We start from the raw sequence: 18,814 nt of genomic DNA, 5'->3' as shown, positions 1-18,814 counted from the left end.
GCCTTTCTATGGTATGAAAAACTTAAGGCGAATTCCGATTTTTCCCATCATTATATAAGAAATTCATTATTCAAAATCTGGTTAAAAATAAAAAAAATGTTCTATACACATTGGCCATTATGGATTTCCAGTCAAGAGGTGTTTTATAAAAGAACCAGACAGGATGGCCAATGTTGGATTACATATAAAGAATTATTAAAAGATGAAAATGGAAAATTAGTGATGAAAACCAACAAAGAAATAGAGCAATTGACTAATAAAAATTGGCTGCTGCAAAGACAACTAATGGAAAAGTTTAGAATTGATAAAAAAGAACATGATCTAACACCTAAAAGAAATGAAATTGATAATATTATGTTTGATGGGGAAAAGGGCCATATATCAAAATATTATAAAATATTAAAACAAAGAGATCTAGAGTCTGAAACAGTAAAACAATGTATGATAAAATGGTCGCAAGATGTAGGAGAAACAATTGATATGGATTTATGGGAAAAATCATGGCAAGGTACAAATTCCTTCACATTATGTCAAAACTATAAAGAAAATTATATTGAAATCCAACATCGATGGTATTTATCCCCAAATAGATTAAATAAAATGTATAAAGCTGGGAGTGGATTGTGCTGGAAGTGTAGTAAACAAAGAGGAACATTTTACTATGTATGTGGGAATGTGAAGAGATCAAAAGATTTTGGGGGAAAATATAGAAATGTATGTCAAAAATCTTAGAAGTTGAAATACCATTAAATCCTTTATTGTTTCTATTAAATATGACCGGTATACTGGAGAAAAAATCAGAAATAAAATATAGACGATTAATATTATATATGATCACAATAGCAAGAATTAATTTTGCGAGGCATTGGAGATCACAAATGACACCCACAATAGAGGAATGGTTAGAGAATCTGACAGAGGCAATGGAAATGGATATACTCACAGCACATAAAAGCGACCAGAAGATGGATGAAAGAGAGGAAGAATGGGAGTGTTTAAAAAGATTTAAAAAGTTGGACTTGAATTAAGAAAACAAAGAGTCTATGAGTTATAGAAAAGGAGCTTATAATTTGTATTAATGGGTATTTAGATTTAAAATGTAAAAAGATTATGGTTTATGTTAAAGAGATGACATAAATACAAAATTTTGTGGAAGCCTTTTGTCAACAGATTAGTGTGAGAACTTAACATGAGGGTGTTAAATGTTTTTTGTAATGTAGAAGATTGTATTGTTTGTCTTGTTTCGTTTTAATATTTGTGATTGATATGTTTGTATATCTGTTATAACAATAAAAAATTAAAAATTAAAAAACAAAATCTTTAAGACAGGCTCTCAATACCTTCCTCTTCGGTCGTCTCACAGGAGCCTCATGTGAGAGCGACCATTCGCTCAGCCATCCCTTACAGCTGTATTTAAAACATAGGACTACGTTTATTAAGGACTAACACTATTAACAATTATTAGTAATTGTGAACATTTATAGAAACAACAAACTTATATACCTGTTCTAGAGAAATTGAATCAAGAATATAGCTATAGTTGTCTTTTATTTGTTTGCACATGAATGTGTGTTGCTTTTTTATGTTCTATTATTATTATTATTATTATTTTGTATGTAAATAACTTATACTTTTAAAATAATAAAATGTATTAAATTGAAGAGGAGAAGGTGAGGGCAGAGACTTAGAGACTGGATGCTTCAGAATAATGCTCTCTGGGGATGTGTCAGGATTATTACTTGACACATATTTTAATGTGAATTTTGAGAGGAAAGATTTTCAGATGACGAATTTTCAGGCTCAAAATGCCTTCTTGATTTTGAGTTGAGTGTGAAAAATTCATCTGGATCTGTCTTCTGCTCTTACTTTGTGTACAGTTGTTAATTGTGAGTAATGATCATTTGTGGAGAAACAGATTGTTCTCATCTCCATCTGAGAAATACCTCAGTGGCATGTGCTGACCATCTTTCTTTATCCTTCCTTCCTTGCTCACTTTTCTTCTCCAATGTGGCATCAAAAGGAGCTTCTTGCCATCGACCCCTTCCTTTATCAAGTAAATATAAACAAGAATATTCTGGCTGAATTCCAGGATTTTCGTCTTCTTGGTGCAGTCGTCTTTCTCGTGAAGATATGAAGACCTGATCCGTAGATCAACCCACATCTCCCAGACTTACAACACTCTCTTTGGCTGATGCAACTACTGGATAAGATAATAACAATTTGAGGAAGAAACCTTCTAAAACTTGTCAAGTGTCTTTCTTTATTAATAGTTAGACCCCTGCCTTTCGTCCATTGAGCTCAAGGGGGCATCCATGGTTCCTTGCCTTCAACCTGGTCCTATCACCTGCCTGCTCTTCTCCTTCTCATCTTCTTCCTCCTCCTCCTCTCTCCCTTTCTTTCTCTTGGTCCACATCCTTCCTCCTCCCTTCACCTCATTCTCCTCCTCCTCTTTCTGTAGGGTTTTCTTGGCTGTTCTGAAGGGTTGTGGAAAGCAAACCAGGACATTACTTGACCATTACTTGGGTGGCGATGGTACTAGCGGGTTTGCCCTGTTCTGGCAAGAGAAATTGCGGCAAAACAACTTCCCTAATTTGGAGACGATGAGGAGGAGGGTTTTGGATGTCACTCTTATATTGTTTGCACAAAACACGGTTTCTCCCAGTGAAAAAGCTGCTTTCTGTTCAGAAACAAAACCAAAACTCAATGTGCAAATTTGGCCTAGAAGGTCCTGAACTTGAACTAATCTTCAAAAATAAAACCTTCTTGCAAGGGAAAGAAAATGGCTGACATGAGTTTTTCCCACCTCATTGAACAGAACTGCTGAAGATGTACATTCCTTCTAAAGCAGATGGGTTTGAAACATGGCTATGGTGCCACTTCTCAACCGTGGTGGAAAAAGCAAAGGGCCTTCTCTGAAGACCTCAACACACAGGTGGTCTCATATGGCAGAATATGGACTTTCATGTAACCTGGACCTGTGACATATTCAGGGAAAAAAAAAAAAAAAAAAAAAAAAAAAAAAAAAAAAAAAAAAAAAAACTCTCAAAATAAAAGCTAAAAACACTCATACAAATGTGAATTCTTCCTTCCTAGTCATACTCAAAATGGAGATTTTGACATTCATCCTAGACCAAAGGTTGAAGTGTAGGAGATGCCCTGGAAAAGGAGGATACCTGGCCAATCTGGACCTCTTAGGCTTTATCAGCCAATGGAGCCGTTGCCACCAGTAACTCTCCCTGTTTCACAATCTGTCTGCAGCAATTCAGACTGGCTGAATTTTTTTGTACACAGTACAGCTCAGAAAGTATTAACGCAAAAATTAAAGCACAATTAAATAATGAGTGGCATTGATGCACGTGTTTTAGCAAGTTGCACATTGTGGCTGCAACAGTTCCTTCAGGGGCTTGGATACTCAGGGGACTGTTGGAGTATCTTCTTCTTTAAATGAACACACTCTTTTTTTGCCAGTGGAAAGAAATCCCTGGCTTGTGATATTGTCTTCAGTCGCTAGGTGACAAACTTGTAGAACAAATGTGTGTTGTGTTATTGGAAAAGGTGTCAATTTAGCACAAGGACCAGTGTGGGCAAATGCAGTTTGATTCCAGCTCCCATTATTCCTTTCCATCTTAGACAAGTTCGGAGGCAAGAAGGATCCGGAAGGTGTGCTAGAAGTCCTCCTTTTCATCTGAATTGTAAGCGGAAAGATTGTTAGGTGAAGAATTTTCAGGATCATGCTTCTTTCTTAATTTTGAGGCAAGCCTTCAAAATTCGCCTTGCTTTGTCTTCTGCTCTTGCTTCATGTATTGTTATTTTAAAAAATCAGGAACGATGATGGGAAAAGGGTGAGGAATCCATAACCTTCCGGTTGTAATTCAGCTGATGGATGGATGGATGGATGATGGAAGAATAGAGGAAAGGGTCAATACTCAGGACAGATTAGACTCTTGTCTTTCCCAGGGGATGTTTTCTAAATGAATTTATGGAAGAGAATTAAAGGACAGGGACTTTACTGGACCTCATGGATAATCCTCTGATGTTTTGGGTTATGTTAGATGGGAATAGGGTATGGAGAGCTGGGAGTGAGAGGGGATACATTGTGGGGCCCGGAGCTCCAAGGCTTGAACCATCTTTTAGGGCCACTCTTTTTATAGGACACATCCTACATTTCAACTTCATTCCGATAAGGAATTTCAAAACATCTTCTATTTTTTTGTAAGATGACCAGATGTCCTCCTTTGGTCCTATAGGACGCGGTCCCCTATGTTTCAAACCGTTCATAGCCAGGAGGAGTGTCAAAATGGCTATTCATTTTTAGGTTGGATGCCCCACATGTCGCGTCCTTGGGATGCCGAGAAGGCCGACTTTCAGCCCTGCCCAGGAGGACCAAGAGAAAAAATCCCCTCAAAACATGCTCCATTGGTACCAGGGTGCCAGACGTGCATCCTTTATCCGTACACGTCCTACATTTCTGCCCAGGAGGAATTTCAAAACATCCTGGTTTGTTCAGAGAGTGTTGCCTTTGCCAGCCTTTCCTTCAGGCTGAGAGTGTGTGACTTACTTGTCTAATTGGTTTTTCTTTTGGTTTGTTCAGGAGTTTTGGCCTTTGGGACTTGGGTGTGTGCGAGTGTATGAGTGTGTGCCTTGAAAGGGTTTTCTTGGGAGGTTGGTTAAGAGAGAGGTTGAATTTGGGCTAATTCCTCTGAGGCTTGAGAGAGGGTGACTTGCCCCAAGGGGTTCTTGAAGATGTGTTTCAGAGGGGGTTGCCTTTCACTTTCTTTTAAGGCTGTGACAGCCCAGTGGTTTCTTTTATGCCCAAAGAAGGGATCGAATCTTTGTGCTCCTCCACTGCGCGTTCTGCCACACTTCCGCAGATGCATTTAGTCTCAGAGGTGCTTCCAAAAAGCTATATGGTGGGGTCAGACCGCCGCCAGTAGGTCCACGGGGAGCCGGAGCCTTCACACGGCCCGACTCACGCGCGGACCGAAAAAGAGCGTCCAAAATGGAGCTTCTTTTTCCGTCGCGTTTTGCGACGTAGCGAGTGCCAGGGGTGCGCGCGCTACGTCACAAGGCGGCACGACGCGTACGTACGCTCAGTGGGTCTGATAACGCAAAGATGGCGGCCGGCCCATGAGAAGAACGCCCCTTTTTTAAAATGGGACGTCCGGAGGACAATCCCAAATGGAGGTGCAGAAAGCACCTAGGTCTTTGAATTCTATTATTGTAGTATTATTAAATGAAAGAAAGAAAGTTGGCGCATGGAGCTTTCCTAAGTCCTGCTTCCATCAGTGCATTTAATCTTCAGAGGTGCCAGCAAGATTTCTTCTGAAGTAAGCATTTGATATTTAATGTGTGTGAATTTAAAATTAACAATGTCTTTTGGCTTTTAGCTGGGTAGGTCCTCCATTTTTCTTGAATAGTCCTAATTTTGGTAAATTTTGTACCTACGGTGTTTCTCATTGTGGCCCTGTCCGTGGTGGTTAGAGAATGTGACAACCTACCCCAAAGGAGCCCACACATGGACGGCTCCTTTGCCCACAACGAGCAACGGGAGGCCCCATAAGCACCCGATGGTGGCGCTATGACGTCCCTGCAATGCGCCGCAGAAGCAGGCGGGCGGTTTGTAGTAAGAAAGCCGCATGAACCGGAACGGTGCAGTAACCACCACCGGCATGGGTAAATTGCGGTGTGGTCCAAGATTTGTGCCCGTGGCTCGGGGTAGGACTCGGGATAAAAAACATTAGAAAAGTACAGGGGCCCCGCAAATGTACTTTCTTTCTCCCGAGGGCCCCTAAAGGCCTTGCTATGGGCCTGCTTCAAGAATTTATCAGTGTCCTTCTTTAGTGTTAGTTAGAGATCCGCCTTTCATCATCAAGGAACACAAGGTGGCATAACATGGGGGGGGGGGGTCCCTCATCTTCCCCCGCCTGGGGGTCCATATCCTCTAAACTCGTATGGTTTTTAGATTCTGTGAAGAAGAGCCATTGTTCCTTTGTTTTGATTTTACTGTTTGTCCATATTCTAGTTGCCCTATTTGCTCCCCAGAAGTGTCCTCCATAACTTCCCATGCCACCTTGGTTGCTCTCAAAGGACGATTCAGACATCAGCTTGTGTGGATTGTGGGAGCTATGTGGAAACATGTGAAACCAGAGGCGCTGATGGGGGCGCATGCTGGTTGATGCGTTCGTGTGGGGACAGGCTAAGGGCCCAAACAGACAGGCCAAAATAAGCAGCTAAACGGTCCCACTTTGGAGGTGGCGGTTTTAAAGTGGATGTATGCATCTAAGAGGCGGGGGGGGAAGCCGTGCCAAGCCAGGCTCCAAGTCCTAAAGGACTGAACACTACAGCTTTGGTGCAGCTCTGGCGCTTAAGATGTGTGGTGACAAGACGGATCGCTGGCGTAATAAAAGGGGCCACTGTAGCCTAAGTCTTGGTGCCAGAGGGTGCAGAGAGGGGGGGGGGGGGGGGGGGGGGGGGCGATGTACCTTAAGGAGTCAGCTCATGTTGTTTCCACGGGGGGGTATGCACGTGTTTTAACCTGAACCAAAGCTCTCAAAGCACACTCTTCCCCTCAAGCCCTTTTCCGATATCTATTTTTGAATACAGGCAGTTGGCTCTTTGCACATTCTGAAGGAGCTGGAAGGAGACGTTGCGCTGCACGCTAGCAACAAGACATTTTCCGGGTTAAACCTCTTCGGCAACAATTTTGTTTGTCGCTTTAAGTTCAACCAAAATCCCTTTTACCATCGGTTAACTATCCTTTAATGACTTATTGGGATAGTAATTGCAAAGAACATTAGATTCCAATAACTATGTCCTACCCTCAGCGATAAAATTATTTTTGGCTTTCATTTCAACTAGTGCTTTTGGAACCGCTGCTTAGATACGGGATCTGGAAGGGTTTGGGAGAGATGGCCTCCATAGGGCACCTTTGTCATGTGCAAGGAGTGCGCTTCTATATTGCCCCTCACCTCTCGCATGGGACGAGAGCAATCAAATGGTGGCGCCCTATACAGATGCATCATTACGTGATGGACGCCTACGTGTTGCATGTTGCAGCACCATTGGTTGACATTGGGAATGCAACATTGGTGCACTGTGGTGTCATAATGGCGGCAGAAAGGAAGTTGTTTTGTGGGTTTCTTTTTGGTCCTGCAGTCTGGAGGCTGGCGGCTTCCTGCGACCAAATCTAGGTGCCGGGAAACCGTCCTTTCTGGACAGTCCTTCCGCACCCTATCTAGCAATTTAAACCTCTACAATCACATTCCTGCACATCAAGTCGACAGATGTCTTATGAAACTCTGTTAACTATCTGTTGTATTTTCTACTAGCTGTGCAATTTACATACAAGTTATTTCAGTACATAGCCGGTAACAACAAGACAAAAAAAGCTGCTTCAGGTCACTTTAGATTATGCGATTTGAATGACAACACACATTTTAATAGGGAGGCCAGTAAGAGACGTTAAAGCTTGTGCTCCAGTTCGCTTTTATGACTCTTAAACACATTCATCACTTTAAACAGCATACCTCCAAGTGACCCGAAGTATCGTTTTATTTTGGGCTCTGTCGTAATTGGCCCATAATTGTTTTTACATTTTGCTAGAATCTAACACCACAGAGACTTGAGAAAGGTTAACATAGAAAAGTAGTTAAAACCATTAAACCCTATGGGATGTGTGTGTGTTGTGTTGCCCAGTTGTTGATTTATATAGCAGTTCTGTAACAGTATACACACCTGATCCCACTCCTATACTCCAGAGATAGACTCTGGTCCTGACGAACATCGCGGTGGCTCCTAAATTTGTGAATGTGGCCTCAATTTGGTGTAATCCTGAAGAATCTGGGATGGGCTTTCTTAGACTCTGGAAAATTGTCTTCCAGCTCCTTCCAGAACGACAAGAATGAATAGTTCCTGCTGTTTAATTAAACATGCCTACTGAATAAAGGCTTTCAGAACTGAGTGTTCCTTGGATACTTTGTTCAGGGGTCAATTAAAATGGCAATACCCAGTTATTTGAAGCAACATGAATAGTCATCTCTTAAGAGTGTATCGTGCAGAAAACTATGATATTTTCGGAACATGTTCCACTGGCTGTATAACCCCTCGCACTCAAGACAGCTGCCAGGGTTTTCGAGATTGTCCTGAGCTTTCAGTCCGGTTTCATGGTGCCATCTCTTACTGACAATGCCATAAACCCAGGAGGGCCCAGGTGGGAATGACCAACTCCCTTCCACCCTCACAAGATAAAAACTAGGACATAGTGGCCAAGATGCCAAAATGAGGAAGATGTCACAAGTTAGGAGAGATTGCAGCAACGTTGCTTTTGCTTAAGCCAACTAAGCAAGGCAATATTTCTCCTCTCTCTTCCTCTCATAGAATGCCCCGAGCTCAGGTCATCCAGTCTAACCCATTTTTCCAGAACAGAGACAAATCCAAGCACTCCAGACAGATGGCCATCCAGCCTCCAAATTGAAGGGCCTTGAAAGGGATTTGCGTTCCGGTAAGGAGAGATCGATGCAGTCATATCTTCCCTCCTTCCTGTCCCTATCCCAACCTGAGGAACTGAGGTCGCTCCAACCGGGCCAAAAACCCTGGTCGCTGCTCCCTGTGCAATGCCAGATCAGTAAACAACAAGAACCCACAGCCCCCACGATATGGCTGGAGGATCAAAAGTGTGGATCTGTCTTGCATTACCGAGACCTGGCTTTGGCCTGAAGGAGACCGCAGTGTGGGCTCAGGCCCCTGCCTGCCGGGTTCTCGTGGAAGGACCAGCGCGTTAGGTGGGCGGGGGTGTGTGTGGCCTTGATACATCGGAAAACCGTGTCCCGCACCAGGAACCACATCCGACAGACGTCCTATATTAATATCGAGTGTATTTACCTGACCCTAAGGCGAGGGACAGTCCTAGGATCTGTTGGTGTATCGGCACCCAGTGCGCTAAACGGACTCCCTTAAGAGCTGAACCGCTTGTCGCTGACTGATTTGGAGACGACCAGGTTCTTGGCCTGGCGACTTAAACATCTCCCTATCCGGCCAGCTATGTTCCACCCGGTGGAGGGCTCGGGATTCATGGGACCATGGCGGCCATGGGCCGGTCCCAGCTGATACAGGTTCCGATGCAAATTGTGCGGGTAATACTCTCGTTTGTTCTTCTGTTCGGATGCGAAAATCCATGGGCGGAAATAACTAGTATTTCCCCCCGGTCATGGACCGGATCAAGTTCCTGGTGGAGGCTAAAAATCAAGGTCTCTATCCTACCCAGAAGCCCCCCCGGGGTGTGGACCGAGTAGTAGATGGTGCCACCCTACAAGAGAAGAAAAGAAGAAGGGGGGGAAAGAGAAAGAAAATAAAGAGCTAGTGCTAGAGAACCCAAAGTGTCCAGGAAGCCGTAAGAGGGGTTCATGGTTGTAGCGAACGGCGACTCTGTTTGATGCCCTCACCGGTAAATTTGGAATACCAGTCTTTGCAGGGCTATACACGCATCGCTCCGCAAGCGCCCTCTCCCAGGCTGATTCCCAAGTGTAAGCCCTGGTACACGGAAGATCTCTGGCAAGGAAGGGGAACTGCAAGGACGGCTAGAGTAGAAAACCGTTGGCGGAAACACTTTTGCTTATAATAATAATTAATATAATATGATCTTATTTATACCGCCGCCTTCCCAATGTGACAAGTGCTTCAGGTAAAAGACAGTAATTTACAAGTTTAAAATATGACATATAAAAATGAAAACTCGATAGAGGAGTAGGGACGGGAAACAAACAATCAAATAGCAGGGCAAGAATAGAACAACAACTTTAAGAATAGTTGGGGAAAAAACGAATTACTAAGCAGGTGGATGGCCAGACGAAATAAGTGAGTTTTTTTAGATATTTTTTAAAAGAAAGTCGATGCAAGGGAACGAAGTGTGCAGAAAGCTTGTTCCACAAATGGGGGGCAAGATTAGTAAAAGGCCCTCTGTGAGGTCGTTACAGAAGCGAACGTAGGGACCGTAGTTCTCCTAGCCCAATTATTAAAGACTATGGAGAGGGCGATACGAGGCAGCAAAGATTCGTTCTATGGTGCTCGTATTGCGTCGCAGAGTCAAGTCCAAGCAAGTTGTTCAAGTGGGTCAGGGAGCTAACATCAGCTCCTCCCACTCTGACCGATCCCTGGACCATTCTAAGGCCTGCCTGTGACAATGTTAAATGACTTTTTTTCGGATAAACCTCTCTATAAGCGAAGGTCTTAATGCAGACCTTCAAAGCAGACTAGAGTAGAGGTATCAAGAGCCGCCGGTGGACGTTATTAAACGGGCTTCCAGTTTGGTCGGTGAGTAACTGAGGACGTGGACAAATCGTCGGAAGTGTTCGGAAAACAACCTGCTCGCTCCTCGATCCCTGTCCCTCGTGGTTTAGCGTCCCAGGGGGGTTCTGGCGGTAACATTATTGTTTGCGCCGGGATCATTAATACATCTCTGAGGGAAGGCAATTTCCAGCGGAAATTAAAATTGGCCATTGTAAACCTATATTAAAAAAAAGCCCTCCCTCGACCTCCTGGTACATAATAATTAATCGGCAGTTTTCCGCGGTCGCAATTTTTGGGTAGGTGATCGAGAGGCGGTTGCGATCCAGCTTCAGACGGTCTTTGATGAAACTGATTATCTAGACACATTCCAAAAACTGGCTTCCGGGTGGGGTCACTGGGTTGAGACGGACCATGGTTCCGCCTTGGTCGATGATCTCTGTCTGGGCATCGACAGGGGAACGTGCCCCTGTGGTTGCGCTTGGACATCGCAGCGGCCTTTCGATACCATAGACCATGGGTATCCTTCTGGGGAGCGCCTGGCTGGAGGGGGAATCGGGGGCATCTGTGCTCCAGTGTTTCTGGTCCTACCTCTCCGGAGGTCACAGATGGTGGCAGCCTGGGATACGTGTGCTCCGACGAGAGGCCCCTTAAAACCGGGGTCCCTCAAGGGGCCATTCTGTCTCCCATGCTCTTGAACGTTACAGGAAACCGCTGGAGAAGATCATCCGGAGACATGGGGGGCGCGGGGTTATCAGTACCTGATGACACCAAAGATCAGTTTCTCTATGTCTCCGAACTGATGCAGTGACCAGATGGCGTCTCCTCCTCTCGAGGCCTGTCTAGAGTCATAATGGGCTGGATGAAGGGAAAAACAGACTTCAAGCTTGAATCCAGAGAAAAAACGGAAGTACTTCGTGATTAGGTTTCCAGCCTGGTGCCCATGGAATGCGGAAATGGTTGTCCCACCTGTCCACCTGATACGGGGTCACGCATCACCTGTGAAGGACTCTTCTGTATCGCAGCTTCTGGGAGGTGCTTCTTGGATTCTCGTACGCTTTTCAACCTGCACAATGCTCAAGGTGAATGCCGACGGAGTCAACGGAGGCAACGTGTGGTGATCAGCTTCGAGCTTGGATTACGACCAGCGTGACGTCCATACCTGGGCCCAGAGGGGGAGACCTATGAAACGGTTGGTAACATGCTCTGGTAAACCTCTCGAGATCTGGATTTCTGTTCTGCAATGTAGCTCTACATGGGGCAAACCCTTAGTACCAAACCCGGAATGCCTTCAAATGGTTAGTTCAGAACATGGGCCAGCCGAGGCTTGGTCCACTGGCGTATGCTCGCAGGGAACGACCACATAAAACCCTGTGCTGTACAGACCTCTACATTGGCTGCCACATCTCGCTTCCCGGCGCTCAATATACAGGCTGTTGGTAATTATCAACTATGAAAGCCCTAGAATGCTTGGGCCCGGATTCCTGAAGACCGTCTCTCTCATTACATTCCGCCTCGCACCCCAGAAACTTCCTGGGCGCATTTACTAGAGGTACCTGGGGCTAGTTATCCTCCACCACAGGAGGACATTTCCCGCGAGCCCCGTCCCCTTTTGGAAATAAGCTGCTCCTCTCGACCACCAACCCTGACCGCCACCCTGGCCCAATTCAGGAAGGACCTGAAAACCTTCCTGTTTCCAACAGGCAGTCCGATTAAAATCCGGTGGGCCTCCCTCCTCTTCCGTGGACAAGAGTTTGGGCTTTTGGGGCTTTTTTTGCCTGTTATGTTTATTGTTTTGAAGGAGCGTGATGTAAGTGTATTTTATTTGGATGTATTGTTTTTTAAACTTGTTGTAAGCCCGCCCTGATTCGGCAGCCAGGAGCGGATCGACCTCCAAAATAAAACCTTATTTTTATTTGTTTATTTATTATTTAACCCTCGGGCATAGGCCACGGACACACACTGAAAGCTTCCTGTGCACGGACATCTTCGTTGGTGAAAAGGATGCATCACTGAGGACTACCAGTCTCTGGGCACTGGGCCTACTTGTGGGCAGTGCCTTTGGGAAAATTAAGCTTCCAGGAGGCATATATGGACAGTAGATAAAAAGCCGGCCTCGAAAACCATTCATAGCTCAACTCCGCATACTCAGAAGGAACTGAGAGGAACAGCCTTGTAAGTTTTCTTGTAAAGGGGTTCTTTGGTGATGTTATTCTATCTAGTCCCGAAACAGAAAAGGTTTCAGGTTCTTCGTCTCTCGAGGGAAAAAGCGGGTGAAGGTTAGTATGAGCCTGTCTTTCGAATCAAAGGAAGATGGAGGAATAGGAGCAACAGCAATGAGGTGTGTGGACCCTTAGAACAACAAATTGAAGCTGGGTGCAAGTTTTGGCATCACATAGAATCTATCAGATGCAGGGAGTATTATTTACGTTAGTGGTGTGTGTGTGTTGTGTGTGGGTGTGTGTTTGTGCAGTTGCTTAATATTTGGGTTCTGAAAGGCAAGAAATTCCCACCCATCCGCTTCTCCATCTATGCCAACCAGACTAGACGTTTTATATAAGTTAAAATGCAGTACTTACAATGACCGGGGATAAGTCGAACCCAAGTATTTGGGGGCATTTTTTTACCTTAAGTTCTAGACATATACATGAGTATAAATACAGTTATTGGTATCCCGAGGAAAGGCTGTGATAAATGGGAGGACTAGCATTTATCCCGTTTTCCAGGAGAAAGGATTAGAAGAGATGCAGAGTGACAAATTAGAAAGGATACTGAGGCACTCGATGCCGTACCACTGAGTAGGATTTTCAATAGCCAGCACAGAATAGCCTGAGAAAGGTCCGTGCCTGTCTATAACATGGCATAAAGACCTGCCGCCCCTGTGCTATGGCAATGGTGTCCATAAGGGAGTCATAGTGGATGCCTCCCAGTCATTCATCTTCCCAGTAGGGCATTTCAAAGGGACCATCCGAGTGAAGCCTGGTGGCTCTGTTAAGCAGGGGAGCTTTGAACATTTACGCAAAAAAAAAACCCCTCACCCCCCCTGGGGTTTTGGGACGGCTTTAAAGGAGGTGTCCCAGGTGCAAATCATCTCCCCCAAAGAGTCCAAATACCAACTTGAAAGGAGAACTCCTGTAGAGGGATTCACTGCCCCTTGGACATGGTCTTGAGGGTGGAATGGGGTGCCCGCGTCTTCTTTCTGGCTTTCATTTCAACACAATAGGGTCCTGAGAGGCAAGCCAACAACATTCTGACCCAACGGAGAGAAGAAATCCGAAGAACAATATTTCTGATGTTTTGCTAATACTGATCTGAAGAAAAATGGCCAATCCGTACCGTGAAGTCACCCAAACGATGCGAATGTGCTGGTAAGAGAACAGAAAGAATGGCTTCTTTCCGTCATTGCTCGCTCGTCCTTCATAATCTTTCTCCTAGAGCAAAAAGGCAAGGATCTCCCCTTTTGTCGCCAATATTCTGTGTCTTTGCCAGTTCGTTCTTCCTGAAATAGCACCAGCCAGCATCCGGGGTTCCTTGTGTCTCCCATCCAAGTACTAACAAGGCTGCCCTGCTTATCTCCAAGATCATATCAGTTCTGCTGCCTTTAGGCCCCCGAAGTCCCTCTCCATCCACGCTTTTGCTTTGTTTTGGGGGAGGCAAATTTGGGAATGGTCAAGGAAGCAAGAGAACATAAAATCCTTATTCTCTTTAATATGCTGCCCCTGGAAGTGGAGCCTGAATTAATCTCCCATGGATGGCATCAGAACAGACTGGAACAGATAAGGAATAAGGGTTGAAATGTTGCAGTTCTTCATATTTTTGGTTCGTGAAGGGTTTCTGTTGTCTGTGCAGAAAACTGTGTTTGTCTAGAAAGAAAATGAGATATCTTTTCAGTAATATTGGACTCGCATCCTCCTAGCATTACAGGAAGGTTTTTTGTAACCGAGAGTACGGTTCTGTGTCTTCTCTGGATCAAACCATTGCGATGGCCATCATTGGAAGACCCGTCAACCATCCCTTAATAGCAGCCTGCAACCGAGGGACGGCAAATCATGCTCCCAGGGCATGGCGCCGGAATAACTCCTTGGAACACATTTTAATAGGAATTTTTGAGATGAAAGGACTTTTAAATAAGACTTTTCAGGGATTCTCCCTTTTGGGGCAAGCATGAAACAAGTCACCCTGGAATTTGTCTTCGCTTTTACTTTCAATGTACTGTTATTGATCATCGTCCTAATTGTAAGGGCATAGAAATCGGTCTTATTTCCATTTGAGGAGTACTTTGCTCCTGTAACTGACATTTCCATTCCTTTCCCCCTCTGTCCTTCCTTCCTTTTTTCCTTCCTTCCTTTCAACCAGGATACCAAATGGAGGTTAGTTCGTTTTCGTCAAACTTTTAAGGTGTAAACTGGACTATCATTTGTAGAGTAATCTTCTCATGACGGAAACTGGCATTCCAGTGATGGGCTCGTCTGGTACCAGTAAGCTCCACATGATCGATGCAGAGTTGCTAGCAGACAAGCTCTGCCATGCAAGTCAACCCATGTCTCCCAAACTCCCAACACCTCCTCGGCTGGATGGAGCTGTAATGGCAATAAAGATGGAGACAGAAACCCTCAGAAAGAACATGTCCCGCGTGATTCATTTCTCTTAGATCTTTGAATCTGTTGAGCTGAAGCTGCATAGCAGCCCTCTCCTTCTCCCAAAGAACCATAGAGCGGGAAGAGACACAAGTCCATCCAGTCCAGTCCAGGCCGGCTCCTAGGTATTTGGCCCACCCCCCAGGAGAGCAATATTTTGGCAACTCCTGTTCTCCCGTTTCAAAAGTATTTTACCCCTTGATTTCCGCTGTTTCGTTTTATCAAAGTTAATAATGGTAGCATCATCAATCATCATCATCAGCATCATCATCATCATCATCATCATCATCTGGTCCAGGTGCATCTGGTGAAAGTGGGTAATGAAACTTGTCTTTTTGGGCTGCAGTGGCAGGAGCAAAAACGAAAGGGAAAAACTGTACCACAAAACATTAACATATTGCTATCATCTGCCTATTATATATACATCCGGCCTTCTTTACACAATTGTAATACATGGATTCAAGCATCTATGGGTTTAATGTTAAAAAAAGTAAGAAATTTTCAAATATCAAAAACCTTGAGAACTGCCTGGCCAAGAGCGGAGTGCAAATGTTACACAAGCATTCATTATTCCATCATAAAGTTAATAATACTACTAATCATCAGAATCATACAGAATCTACTAATACTGCCTTGCAAAGTGACCAGCGCGAGAGAGAGGCCTGGTCCGCCCACATGACCTTCTCCCTCCCCCTAAATGACCCGATCATGACCGGGGACACTGTCGCATTGGCCAGTAAGCATGGAAGACCGGGTTTTCCAAAAAAAAGAACCGGGAAAACCCGATTTTGGAAACTGCGGCTCACAAAGATACTGGCTTTTCCAGGGTTCGTTTTACTCTGGAGGGAACCACGCATTTTGGCGGTTGCGGCCTTCCCTCTGGAGGGAATTAAGGCCGCTGCGACATCCTTTTGGGGGCAATCTGTCCAGGGCCCTTACGCTTACTTACTTACTTTAGGCCCGTTACAGACGGGCACCCTTGACAGACGCTCTTCAGATGCCCCTAAGCCCCTAACACGGACTGAGTCCTGTAGTAAGAAATGGCGGCGGCCGTATCCACACATCCATGCACGTCGCCCCCAAATTGACGCTGCGAGTGCGTGCTTTGGGGCACTTGCAGCGTCTTTCCGGGGTGCAGAAGGAGCGCAATTTTCGCGCTCCTTCTTTGTAGTGTTCCAGGAACCGTAGCCGTTTTGGCTGCTGCGTCCCAGACCGCTGCAACTGCAGCAGCGCAGACTGCCCCTTCTGTCTGTAACGCACCTTCGACTTACTTTTGATGTCAGGGAAAAAAAGCAGCTCGTGATATTCAGCCACCTAGTGACAGGCTTCTAGAACAAATGTGTGTTTCATTTCAGCAAGAAAGCGTAGTGTCGAGCACATGTTAACAACTTTTTTCCAGAGCATGCTGTTGAGAACTATAGCCCTCCAGGCGTGGTTTTCATTCCAGTTTGCATCATATTCCTTTCCATCCTATCCAGTGTTAACGGTGAGATGGATGTTGCAGCTGAATTACAACGTGAAGAGTATGGAGTTCCTCACCCTTTTCCCATATCGTTCCTGATTTTTTAAATAACAATACATGAAGTAAGGAGCAGAAGACAAAGCAAGGCGAATTTTGAAGCGCTTGCCTCAAAATTAAGAAAGAAGCGTGATCCTGAAAAATTACTTCACCTAACAATCTTTCCGCTTACAATTCAGATGAAAAGGAGTGACTTCTAGCCCACCTTCCGGATCCCTCTTGCCTCCGGACTTGTCAAGGATGGAAAGCAATAATGGGAACTGGAACTCAAACTGCATTCTGAACCCCACACTGGTCCTTGTGCTCAAATTAACACCTTTTTCCAATAACAGACACACATTGTTACTACAAGTGTGTCCCCGCGGCTGAAGACAATATCACAAACCAGGGATTTCTTTCCTGCTGGCACCAAAAAAGAGTACGCATTCATTTCAAAAACACAGATCCGCACTGCAACAGTCCCCGAGTATCCACCCCGAAGGAACTGTTGCAGCCATGATGTGCCGACTTGCTAAAACATGTGCATGCAAATGTCACTCATTATTTAATTGTGAGTTTAACTTTTAATAAAACTTGGCTGAGTTGTACTGTGTAACAAAAAAATTCAGTCCCGGTCTGAACTTGCTGCAGTCAGATTGTGTTAAACAGTGGAGAGTTGACTGAGTGGCAACAGCTCCATTGGCTTTGATAAAGCGTATAGGTCCAGATCTGGCCAGGTGTCCTCCTTTTCCAGGGCATTCTCCTACACTTCAACTTTGCAGTCTAGGAACCATGTCCAAATCTCCATTTTGAGTATGATCTAGGAAGGCAAGAATGTCACATTTGTATAGAGTGTTTTTAGTTTTATTTTGAGAGAAGCCTACATCTTCCATTGAATGTCCTACTCTGGCACCTCCTTTTTGGTTTGGAGCATCTGGCCACCCTGAATATGTCACAGGTCCAGGTTACCTAAGGTCCGTGTCCAGCCATATGAGACCCACCTGTGTGTTGAGAATCTTCCGAGGTCGAGACGGCAAACACCATGCCATGTTTAAAACTTTGAGGGAAGATTACCATAAGGGACAAATGTGAGAAAGAAAGCTTGTTTTCTTCTCTGCCTCTCCAGAGATTCATAGGACATGGAGTCAATGGATTCAGAGCTAAAAGCAAAAGACTGTCTCACCTCAACCTATAGAGGACAGAACCTCCTGATAGTAAGTGCCGCAGTTCAACAGTGGGAACTAGTTCCCACCCTTAGAGTTGGACGGTGGGGGTCTTCCTTCTTTTGGGAGGTTTTTAAACCGAGGTTTTCCTGGAATGGGGAGGCTTTGTGGGGATCGTGTTTGATTGTGTCTTCCTTCCATGGCAGTTGTTGGGGGCTGGTATGGACCTTGTGGTGCTCTTTGGGGGAGAAGCGAGGAGGAGCGAACGGGAGGAGGCCCCACCCCCATATATGACACATTGATGCTCCCTTGGATTGGAATGAAAGTAAAGAAAATCAGACTAAGAGAAAGGGAAGGTGACATCATGCACACATGCTTTCGAGGTTTTCGGAGTCTTCTTTTATGCTATCCAATCTTTATTCGTCAGAGTTGTGAAGCTGCCATCAGTTCAAGAGAATGGCACCGGGAGATTTTGGTAGAAATGTGTGGGGTTGATCTTTACATAGGCAGTAGGCTGGTATTCTGCCCAGATTAGTACTCTGCCATAAATTACGTTGTGGAGTGTGACTGGGTTTCCGCGAGCATGAGTGCCCCTATACATGAAAGATGGCCAGTGTCATATCAACTAGATGCTCTATCAAACCCAGCCAGACGGAATATGAGTATTTCAAAAAAGACGAGTTGACACTCCACTTCACAGTAAATCGATACCTTAGCCGGTTATTGCAAAACGATCCTTTTGATGTGCATGGTGTTTGATAAGGAACCTGGAGCGAACGCGACGTAGATAAGGTAAGGAAGGGACAGATGGAGGAAAAGAAAACGATAAATGTCTCAGTCACACACCAACAGTGATTTGCTCAAATGGGACTACCATACGGACCGATTTCTATTCCCGCTTAAATTGCATTAGGGGACTGTATGATGCAAGTAGACAGTACATGTACGTAAAAACAAGAACGGGCACAAGCCAGGTGTTATCAATTTTTTCATGCTTGCCCACAAAATCGAGAATTCCTGAAACAGTCTATCTTCTAAAAAACCTTCTCATTTCACCGAAATTCATTATTTAAAATGTGTGCCAAGGCAGTTCATTCTGGTGTAATCCCCATTGGCAGAGCATTATGCTGCTCCCTCAGTGGCATGCTAATATTAAGGGCTAGGTTTGGAAAGAAGGTATTGCTATTTGTCTATTATGGACGCGAAGTAAGATGGCCTTGAATATGGAGCATGTC

Source organism: Sceloporus undulatus, chromosome 9 (genome assembly GCF_019175285.1).
Source record: "Sceloporus undulatus isolate JIND9_A2432 ecotype Alabama chromosome 9, SceUnd_v1.1, whole genome shotgun sequence".
Lineage (NCBI taxonomy): Eukaryota > Metazoa > Chordata > Lepidosauria > Squamata > Phrynosomatidae > Sceloporus > Sceloporus undulatus.
This window is presented reverse-complemented; position numbering follows the sequence as displayed.